This window comes from Gavia stellata, chromosome 13, assembly GCF_030936135.1.
Source record: "Gavia stellata isolate bGavSte3 chromosome 13, bGavSte3.hap2, whole genome shotgun sequence".
NCBI classification, from domain to species: domain Eukaryota; kingdom Metazoa; phylum Chordata; class Aves; order Gaviiformes; family Gaviidae; genus Gavia; species Gavia stellata.
The window spans coordinates 323,167-333,504 of record NC_082606.1 but is presented as its reverse complement, the minus strand read 5'-3'; the positions used below and the strand labels follow the sequence as shown (position 1 = coordinate 333,504).

The following is a 10,338-nucleotide window of genomic DNA, read 5'->3' as shown; positions in this document are numbered from 1 at the left end:
TCCTGCTCCCATTTACAAGGTAGGCAAGTTGGGGGCGAGAATGGACCAGCGCTGAGTACGAACTGTGAATAGAGGTCCACTCTTGTGGGTTGTTGAGCCGAACTCAAGAGCCTGATCTCACTTGACTTCCCAAGCAGCACAGCCTCACCAGCTATCTTCACTACCCCTGAAACTACAGCAGCTCATCTCCAAAGAGAGCCTGCACAAGGCTCTCATTGCTAATAGTGAAGGGAAGACACCTCATGGATCTGACATCTTGCCAGCACTCACAAAGTGCCCCTCATTTTAGATGTCATGAAGGCAGACTGGTGGTGAACAGTTAGCAAGCGGGGGGAAGAGAAGGGGCCTGCATGGCTATGAGCTACAGAAGAGGTCCTTCTGTGCATACATGGACCTCATTGCTAACGACCAAGACACATCATAGATCTGAGATCTTTCCTGGGGTCCTGGGGGTATTTTGCCTGACCCCTCCCCAGCCCTTTGTGGAATTTGGATAATGAGGTGGGATTCCTGTGCACAAAGAGCTGTTAAGACTGCCCTTGCTATCTCTTGTGCGACTCGGGGGAGTGGAGACTCGCCTGGCTAACACAGGGTGCAGATAAGGAGGGGGCCCTGTGGAGGCAGGACAGCCCTGCTTATAGTCAGCAAAGACAGTAAGATAACAGGAATGTGAGAGGTCCTTTGTTCTTCAAAAAGGCTTCGTGTCCGATAACTGACCTTTGCCTCATTACCTGTGAAATGCATATTACAACTCACACCCCTGCATATGCTAATGAAGATTATAGAGGTCATGCTAAACATATATGACTATAGCACTCGTCTCTCCACCCAAATCATGCTACACGTCACATATGGGGGGGGGAACCTCGTAGTTTTGGGGATAAAAGACAGAGAAAATGATTGTTAAGGTGGGAGAGAAGAACCTCGATACCTGACGGACCAGTCGACGGGCTGCGTTCTCTTCCTCCACCCCAGGCAGGGACGCCTCTCTGGGTAAGCGCTGCGCCTCTCACCCTCTGGGTGAAAGTTATCCCCGGGTTCTTGTATTACTATCAAGTTTGCTAGCAATATTAACCTTAATTAGTAGCACTATTGTAGTTAGTGAATTTATCAACGGCAATCTCAAATCTGTTTCTGTCGCTTTCAATAAAATAACTAATTTCGATTTTTGTGCATCTGCTCAGTGCAAGTCCTTTTGTTGGGGCTCTGATAAATGGGTCAGTGAAAGTCCTGGGACTCTGACAGACAAATTTCGAAACTGCATTCCTTTTAACGCGACAGTAAAAATTGGCGTCACGGACAGGATTGCCATGGATAAACTGCTACAGAAATATAAATGTGCACCATCCCAAGCAGGACTAGAATGGGCCCAGAAATTCTGGAAAAATGAAAATAAAATAATAGAGCGAATTGAACAGTGCAGGAGTGAGCAGAAGGTTAAAGATGGTAAGGGTAAAGGAATTGTTTGTGCTATTTTAGGAGCTTGTTTATCCTGTGCACAGAAGGAGGCTAAGGAATCCCCACCTCCTGAACGAATTGCAGATGTGGAATATGTTACCTTAAAGTCACACAATGATGTGTTACAGAAATCGCTAAATTTTGAACGTGAACAGTTAGGAAGGCGAGTAGATACCCTCCTAATAGAAAATGCAAATTTAAAGAAGGAAAACGAGCTGCTTAAGACGCTATTGTTGGCTGTTGGTGAAAAATCTATAGAAAGTCCATTCCGGGAAAAGTTGCGCTCTGTGCTGGAATCAATGCAGACAACTAGCGATCCCACAGCACAGATCCGCAAAATTGTTCAGCATACTGACCCTGGAATATGGGATGGAGATATCTGGTGTGATGATGATGATTCTGATGAATGAGAGGAGGGTTCCAGTTATGATTATACCCCAGAGCCGGTATCCGTACGGCCACTTATTAAAACTGAAGTCACAAATGAGGGGAGAGACGATGTTCGTACCACTATGTGAACTGTCCCATGGTCTCCTACTGACTTAGCCAAGCTGCAGGAAAAATACTCGCGGCGCCCAGGGGAGTCCGAGACTGAGTATGTGTGGCGTGTCTCCCTCACAGGAGGGGATAACATTTTGTTAAGTGAAGAGGAAGCAAGAGGTTACTGGGGTCCTGGAGTGTTTTTAACCACCACGCTGGGTGATCATAATTATTCATTGACAACAAGGGCTGCTTATTGGGCTGGTGGTATTGACCCGCAAGATAGGGGAGACCCCCGTGTGATAAAGACTTTGGGGTTCTCTGACTTGAATGCATCTGTGCAAAAGGCAGCCTGTATACAGGCCATGTATGAGCGAAGCTTGTTACGGAGCTCCCCGATGTTAGCCCCTATTGATCCAGCTAGATTAACCCCCCTTATCCGTGGCCTCCCAGACAGTCTAAAGACGTATGTGGCAAATGTGCAAGATTGCTTACGGGCCACCCACAATGCTGGGCAACAGGCTGGTGCACGACAGAGAAGACAGGCAGAACAGGCTTGTGTAACTACTTGGGGGGAGTTTGTACAGGAATTGGTAGATTATGGACGCAGGATGGGCTGGGTTGATTTGAGTGTCGAGAAGCCCCACGACCACCCCCCTCGCCGAGTCCGTCAAGTCCATACTCCTAAGCCAAAACCTGAGGTCAAAACTAAATTTGATAAGGAGCGTAATGAACTCTGGCGACAGGCTGTGGCGATAGGAATGCCTCGACGATTGTTACACGGCTCATGCACTGCTGATCTCCGAGCTCTGGTAAAAGCGCTGAGCAGGAGAAGTGACTCGCTAAAGGGAGGTCTGTCACCAGGGAGGCCTTTGCCCCTGATAAACCCACACCCTCAGCGCCACAGGGGGATTTGATTGGCATGAAAGATAACCTGCCAAAAAACGCATGTCCCCGGGGAGGACAGTGAGCCATCCTGCCCGGAGGGTGTTAGCTATGCAGTGGCTCTCTAGTAAACATCATGAACCAATTATTGCTATACCAGTGGGACCCCGGAGAGTTTTTGTAGATTTTCTTATTGATACTGGCGCCCAAATATCAGTGATTACTAAGGAGACGGCAGAACGCCTAAATGTCAAACCTGGTCACCGCAAACTAAAGTTCACAGGGATTGATGGGATCGTAAAAGAATGCCCCACAGCAAAGATCACTTTATGGCTCCCGGGAGAAGATAAACTGACTCGAACTGAGGTATTGGTAGGTGCAGCCAATACTAACATATTGGGATTTAATTTATTATTTGGTAGAACATGGAAACTCCCTGATGGCTCAGTTTGGAGCTTTGCTGGGCAAGTTAACACAAAAGGGGATGAGACAAAAAGCATAAATCTATTAGAGATGTCCATACCCTTGCCCCCATCAAAAATTACTAATGTGAGACAATACCGACTGCCAGCAACCGTGCAGTCGGGCATTGACGGGGTGGTAACGGACTTGGAAAAAAGAGATATTATCACTCGCACTCACTCCCCGTATAATTCTCCTGTCTGGCCGGTAAAAAAGCCAAATGGACAGTGGCGTCTTACGATTGACTATAGGCGACTGAATGCCAATACAGCACCCTTAACTGCCGCTGTACCAAATATTGCAGAGTTAGTAACCCAAATCCAGGGAGCATCTCACACATGGATGGCAACCCTAGATATAAAGGATATGTTTTTCATGATTCCACTGCAGGAACACGACAAGGCCAAATTTGCCTTTACTTGGAAAGGGGTACAATATACCTTTAACAGGCTGCCCCAGGGCTATAAGCATTCCCCCACCATCGCACATAATGCCTTGGCGAAGGTTTTAGCAGAGATTTCTAGCCCACCAAGTGTTACCATCTATCAATATATTGATGACATATTGATAGGGGGAGACAATTTAGAGGAGGTCAAGTGCACTCTGGAACGTGTACAAGGAAAATTAATAACTCTGGGACTAGACATTCCTCTGTCTAAGTGTCAGGGACCTGCACAGGAGGTTAAGTTTTTAGGGGTGTGGTGGATAAAAGAGGCTGCTTCCATTCCCCCAGACACACTGGAAAAAATAGAGCACGGGCAGGAACCATCTAACAGAAAGGAGCTACAGCAGCTTTTAGGGACTCTGGGCTATTGGCGCAAACATGTCCCTGGTTTCTCTATCATTGCACGCCCATTATATAACCTGTTGAGAAAAGGAAAAAAATGGGAATGGACTGAACAGCAGGCAAAGGCACTAAAGACTTTGGTCAGAGAATTAAGGTTATTCCAGCAACTAGGCCCAATACATCCATCTGATGCCATACATGTGGAATGGGGATTTAGTGAGCACGGTTCTCACTGTAATTTATGGCAGAGAGGACCAGATGGGCCGGAGAGACCACTGGAATTCAGCTCTCACTCTTTTAATGATACTGAAGTGCGATATTCGGATCTCGAAAAAGGCCTACTGTCTTTGGTACGGGCCGTAGAACGAGCTGAACACATGAGGAAAGATCAAAATGTGGTCATCAGGGGCCCCTTCCGCCTCCTAGACCTAGTTCGTAAAGGCGCAGCTCCACCCGCAGGCATTGCCCAGAAACCCACCGTCCGTAAGTGGTATGCCTATTTGGAAGGTATCAGTGAGATTATGCCTATCACGGAAGGCAGTGCCAAGTTATCTAAGTTACAGAAAGACATAGATGGCACTTTGCTATTCCAAACCTCACCGAGTAAGCCATCTCCAATACACGAGGCACCACCCCTGGGAGAAGGTAGCGACCTAAAAGGAGTGTGGTTCACGGATGCAACAGCTTACAGAAAGGACAATGAGTGGAATTATAAGGCTGTGGCATTGGAAGTGGCCACAGGGGAAAAGCTGAGTGAGGAAGATAAGGGCAGTGCGCAAGTGGGGGAACTCAGAGCAGTCCTGCTGGCTGCACAACATGGTGCCAGCCATATCTATACCGACTCATACGCTGTCTTCAAAGGGGCCACAGAGTGGATAGGTCATTGGGCAGCTAATAACTGGCAGGTTAATAGAGTTCCAGTCTGGCAAACTGATAGTTGGAAGCAATTGCTGAAGCTAGGTGAAGAAAGAATGCTGTATGTCGGATGGGTAAAAGGACATGATCGGTCAGCTTCTATTGCTGCCCAGTTTAATCAACAAGTTGATAGCCTCACACGACTGAGAAAAATTGATATTGTAAGTGATGACCACGAATGGGAGCGATTGCTCGAGTGGCTGCATGTAAAACGAGGCCACACCGGACGAGCTGATCTGTATCAGGAAGGCATAGCCCGTGGATGGCCTGTATCGGTAAAGCTGTGTGAACAAGTGGTGACTGCCTGTTCACAATGCCGTCTGCGACTTAATAAAGACCATCCGAGCAAAGCACCTCCCTTACATATCCGGGATAAGAAGACACTGTGGCACACTTGGCAGATTGATTATGTAGGTCCACTTCGGCCTTCAGGAGGGAAAAAGTACATATTAGTGGGGGTGGAAGTTGTTTCAGGAATAACCATGGCAACAGCAGTTGCAGCTGCCTCTGGGGAAAACACTATCCGGTGTTTGAAGCAGTGGTTTAGTACACTTCCACTTCCTGAAGAGATTCAAAGTGATAACGGATCACACTTTTCAGCTACAGTAGTCCAAGATTGGGCCAAGGAAGAAGGGATTCGATGGGTATTCCATACTCCATACTATCCCCAAGCTAATGGTATTGTTGAGAGAACAAATGGGTTGATCAAACGGTTTGCTAAAAGCTACGAACCTGGGTGGCACCTACGACTGTCTGATGCCACCTATCAGTTAAATAATCGGTGGAGTGGAGATGGGTGCCCAAGGATGCCCATTACCTGTGAAATGCATATTACAACTCACACCCCTGCATATGCTAATGAAGATTATAGAGGTCATGCTAAATATATATGACTATAGCACTCGTCTCTCCACCCAAATCATGCTACACGTCACATATGGGGGGGGGAACCTCGTAGTTTTGGGGATAAAAGAGAGAAAATGATTGTTAAGGTGGGAGAGAAGAACCTCGATACCTGACGGACCAGTCGACGGGCTGTGTTCTCTTCCTCCACCCCAGGCAGGGACGCCTCTCTGGGTAAGCGCTGCGCCTCTCACCCTCTGGGTGAAAGTTATCCCCGGGTTCTTGTATTACTATCAAGTTTGCTAGCAATATTAACCTTAATTAGTAGCACTATTGTAGTTAGTGAATTTATCAACGGCAATCTCAAATCTGTTTCTGTCGCTTTCAATAAAATAACTAATTTCGATTTTTGTGCATCTGCTCAGTGCAAGTCCTTTTGTTGGGGCTCTGAAAAATGGGTCAGTGAAAGTCCTGGGACTCTGACAGACAAATTTCGAAACTGCATTCCTTTTAACGCGACACCCTTGCACACATGGACAACCTTTCCCAGGGAGCTTTCCCAAATTTAGCTTAAGAGTGAGATGTTGAGAGGTGGGTCTATCCTGTCGCCTCGTCTTCTGGGAAAGATGTGGAAGTGCAAAAGTGGACATGGTGGTGACGGTGGCATAAGGAGACCATCCCCTGCCATCACACACCCCGATGGGTGGGATTGAAAAGAGTCAGAGGCTTCCCAAAGGGCTTCTTTCAGTCCCATTCTCAGCTGCTCCCAACAGAGCAGCAGCAAAGGAGGAGCTGCTGATAGCCTGCCTGGGTGATTCAGCACCTTAAGGAAAAGTGAACCCTGGAGGGCACATGCAGACAGAGCCCAGAGAAAGGGAAGGAGAGACAAACCCATCGTTTGTGCATCGTCCATTCCCTGCAGCCATGCCACTGAGGGTGGGGTAAGCATTGCAAGGGAAAAAGCAGCTCAAGGAGATTGTCAGCATGGATGAAGAAGGAAAGGGGCAATAAAGTGGGCACCTGCAGCTGACCCAAGGACCTCTTGATCTGCAGTGAAATACTGTTCCCTGAGCAACAGCCCCTGCAACAGGCAGGCTGGGGCCAAACACTCCAGGCGCACATCTGTACCCACAGCTCAGCCCTCTTCATCCGGCTTTTGCTTTTGTCTCCTCTGCCTGGTTGCTGCATGCTCTGGCCTGTGGATGGGACAGGAAATACAAGCCCAAAAATGCAGGCCTCAGCACTGCCACCTCACCCCTCAGCCTCCACAACAGGCTCTACCAGCTCTGCCTGACCAGAGCCTTCCTGGGACAAGTTGCAGCATTTATGACTGGCCACCACCCAGTCTTGCTAGGCCAGCCCTGTCCTAGGGTGACTGGGAGCCACCTCCACTCCCAGCAGTCATCTCTGTCAAATGCTGAGTGTTGGTCAGGACAGGAATGACACTAGGCACAGAGAGGAGGGGTTGGGGTTTCTCTGGCTCTTTGGCACCCTGCCTGGTTGTCAGGGAGCAGCAAGAGCAGGGCTGCACCAGGAAGGACGACAAGCCAGGAGCAGTGTGGGAGAACAGCTCAGCATGGGCAGGGCAAGGCTCCCCCAGCCGGTGTGAAAGGCAAGGTGCTAAAAGCTATGCAACTTCCTTGGAGGAACGAACACTGCCTAGGACTAAGAGCTTTTACCTCAGGGTCAGCATGACCTGAAGACCCACCATAAACCGGCTCTCACTGGCTGAGAACACCCACGTAACCACGGCCAGAACAGCAATCGACCAGAAACTAGTACAGACCCTCTCCACCTGCACGGGACATTGGTTTAGAGCAATGAAGATTAACACCCCACTGACCAGACATCTGCACCACCTTCCTGGGAGAAGAACATACTGATTTTGTGAGCAATAGTAACTGATTAGCCCAACCCTTAACACGAGTAATCTGACTGGTTGACGCAACTGTATTGTAAACATATATAAAATGTGCTTCCCTCTACATCGGGGTCCTATTTACGCTGGTAATTCTCTGCTAAGCGTCCTCGTCTCCCACCCTTCTCGGCTGGCAAAGAACTGACTTTTATGCCAAGCACAGACCCGCAGGCCCCTGGGAGCTACATTTCTGGGCAGGGTTGCAGCCCTCATCAGCTCACTGGAGAGCAGCTCCTCTCCACCCTGCAAAGAAACAAGGTGGACCCCTCACTCCAGGGTTTCATTCAGCACCTGCAGAGCCAGCTCGGGTGGTCAAAGAGAAAGTCCCCACCCAGGGCTATGGGCAGGAGTTGTGGGGAGAAGGGCAAAGCAAGGCCCTCATGCTACTCAACACAGGGCCAAAGAAGGTGAACTTTCCAGGGAGACAATGTTCTTGTCCCGCTGAGGGCACAGGATAGAGGAAGTGAAGGTGGCATGAGTGCTGGCAGTGCCAGGGAGCATCAGGCAGGGCTCTGGGAGGTCCTAGCTAAAGTGCTGGGGGGAGCAGAGTGGCGCAGCGGAAGCGTGCTGGGCCCATAACCCAGAGGTCGATGGATCGAAACCATCCTCTGCTAATTCCTTTTTCCCCTGCTCCTGACAGCTGCTGCCTCTCCCAGCAAGGTTGAACCTGCCCTGCCTTAGCTCTCTGGGCACCCTCGCACATGGCCCTCCTCTTCTCTCAGCCCCTTCTCTCTGCCACTGCCCCCCTTCTTTCTCCTGTTGCTGCCTTAGCAGCCAGCACTCCCAAAGTGCCCCTCAGCAAGGCAGACTGGTGGGTGTGGAGCAGCAGGCAGAGCTTTCCCCACAAGGCAGTGGGTGTCCTGGGGACACAGGTCTTTCTCCCTTCCCACCAGGGAGCTCAATCCAACTTGCCAGCCACAAGAGGGGACCTCCAGGAATCTGCGGGTGGGGAGGAGGACAAGGCTGGTGCTACTCTGGGAAACACTAATGCGATCAACTTGACCATCTGGGCTTTGTCTCCATCCTAGTCTGTTTGCTGCCTTGCCCACTTGTGGGTCCAGCCAGGAGCAGGGCTGAGCAGGTATTCCCAGTGGGCACTGTATTGGCTATACGTGGCTAGGTGTTGGTAGTGGGGGTAGAGGGGGTGCTGCCGGGTGGCCTCTGTGAGACGAGATAGAGGGGCTGCCCTGTGTGGGACCCAGACGGTTCCAGCTCCACAGTTGTCCCACTGCACAACACAGCTGAGCCAGCAGCAAAGTTTGTGTCCCCTCTGTGAAAACATATTCCAGAAAGGGCAAAAAACACCAGACAGAGAGGGGTGGAAGGAACACAAAAAGTGGGAAAGAGCAGAGGGAAGATGCATCCCGCTTGGGCAGGTAAAGGAGTCCAGTGTGAAGGAGTAAAGTTGAGCCTGGGACAGGGCAGAGGAAAGGCGGTGGTTTATGTTTGTCTTTTTGTTTCTTACAATGTGAATCTCTTTCAATTAGGAAAAATTTATTTTTTCCCCAAGTCAAGCCAAACACTGCCCACAACAGTTTTTGCTAAGCCATGTCCTTGTGTTTATCTTGACCCATGAGTTTTCTCATCCTGTTTTCAGTGCGCTGAACCCCGCTGAATGTGGGGAAAGGAGTGGGCAGCTGGGTGGGTATTTGGCTCTGCTTATACCACCACAGGAACATACACCAAAACACACATACACTTGCACAGTACATGCACAGCCGGCACACGTGTGAATGCAGATGGGGAGCAGCACCATTACCAGCACCCACAGAAGCACCACCAGCACTCTCACAGGCATGAACAAGACAGACAGCCCTGTCCTTTTCTTTCCCTCTAGCTGCTTAGGGCTGGAGACCAGTGTTGGACATAGACCCCTTCCCTCCCACATGCACACCAGCAGTTCCCTCGAACCCTGGGCTGTACCATAAGCCTGTGCAGAGTCCATGCCTGCAGCTCAGTCCTGGTTTGTCCAGCGTCCTGCTCCAACCCTGATACAGCTCTCCCCTAGTCAGCAGCTAGTGCAGCTTGGGATTGCCGAGCCAACGTCGTACCCACACAGAAAACACACACAGCCTAGCAGCTGAGGTCATTTACGTGTGCAGGGGGCTGGAGGGAGGAGGCCGGCCAGTCTGTGAGGAGCAGGAGCAGGAGGCAGCAGTGCCCACAGGTGCGTTGGTGGTATAGTGGTGAGCATAGCTGCCTTCCAAGCAGTTGACCCGGGTTCGATTCCTGGCCAATGCAGAGCAAATTTTCTTCAGCCTGGCTCCACAAGACCCTTGCCTCTCCTGCTCCAAAAACCCAGCTTCTGTCAGTAAGTTCAGATCCCACAGGGCGGTCCAGCCACTCCCCTGGACTCCCCCTGCAGCCTTGCCTCATGGCCAGGCCTCTGGGCACCTCCCAGCCCAGCACACACAGCCCTGGCTTTTAGCAAGGCCTGCCTTGGCAAAAGCAGACTGAGGGGGCTGTTTTGGACCAGTCAGAGATTCTCAGGGAGTGCTGAAGCTCTGGAGCAGGTGCCGAGTTTCTCCATGCCTGGGTATCACACTCAAGTTTCAGTGGGGCTCAGGCACTGAGCCACTTGCTCTAGCTT

At 50.2% G+C, this 10,338-nt stretch overlaps 2 non-coding genes across 2 annotated transcripts; both read left to right on the top strand.

The window, feature by feature from the left end:
• Window positions 1-8,290: 8,290 nt before the first annotated feature.
• TRNAM-CAU (transfer RNA methionine (anticodon CAU)) lies at window positions 8,291-8,362 on the top strand. Its single transcript has one exon. It is a non-coding gene; the product is annotated as a tRNA-Met (tRNA).
• Window positions 8,363-9,917: 1,555 nt separating this feature from the next.
• Window positions 9,918-9,989, top strand: TRNAG-UCC (transfer RNA glycine (anticodon UCC)). The gene has a single exon. It is a non-coding gene; the product is annotated as a tRNA-Gly (tRNA).
• The last annotated feature ends 349 nt before the right edge of the window (window positions 9,990-10,338 follow it).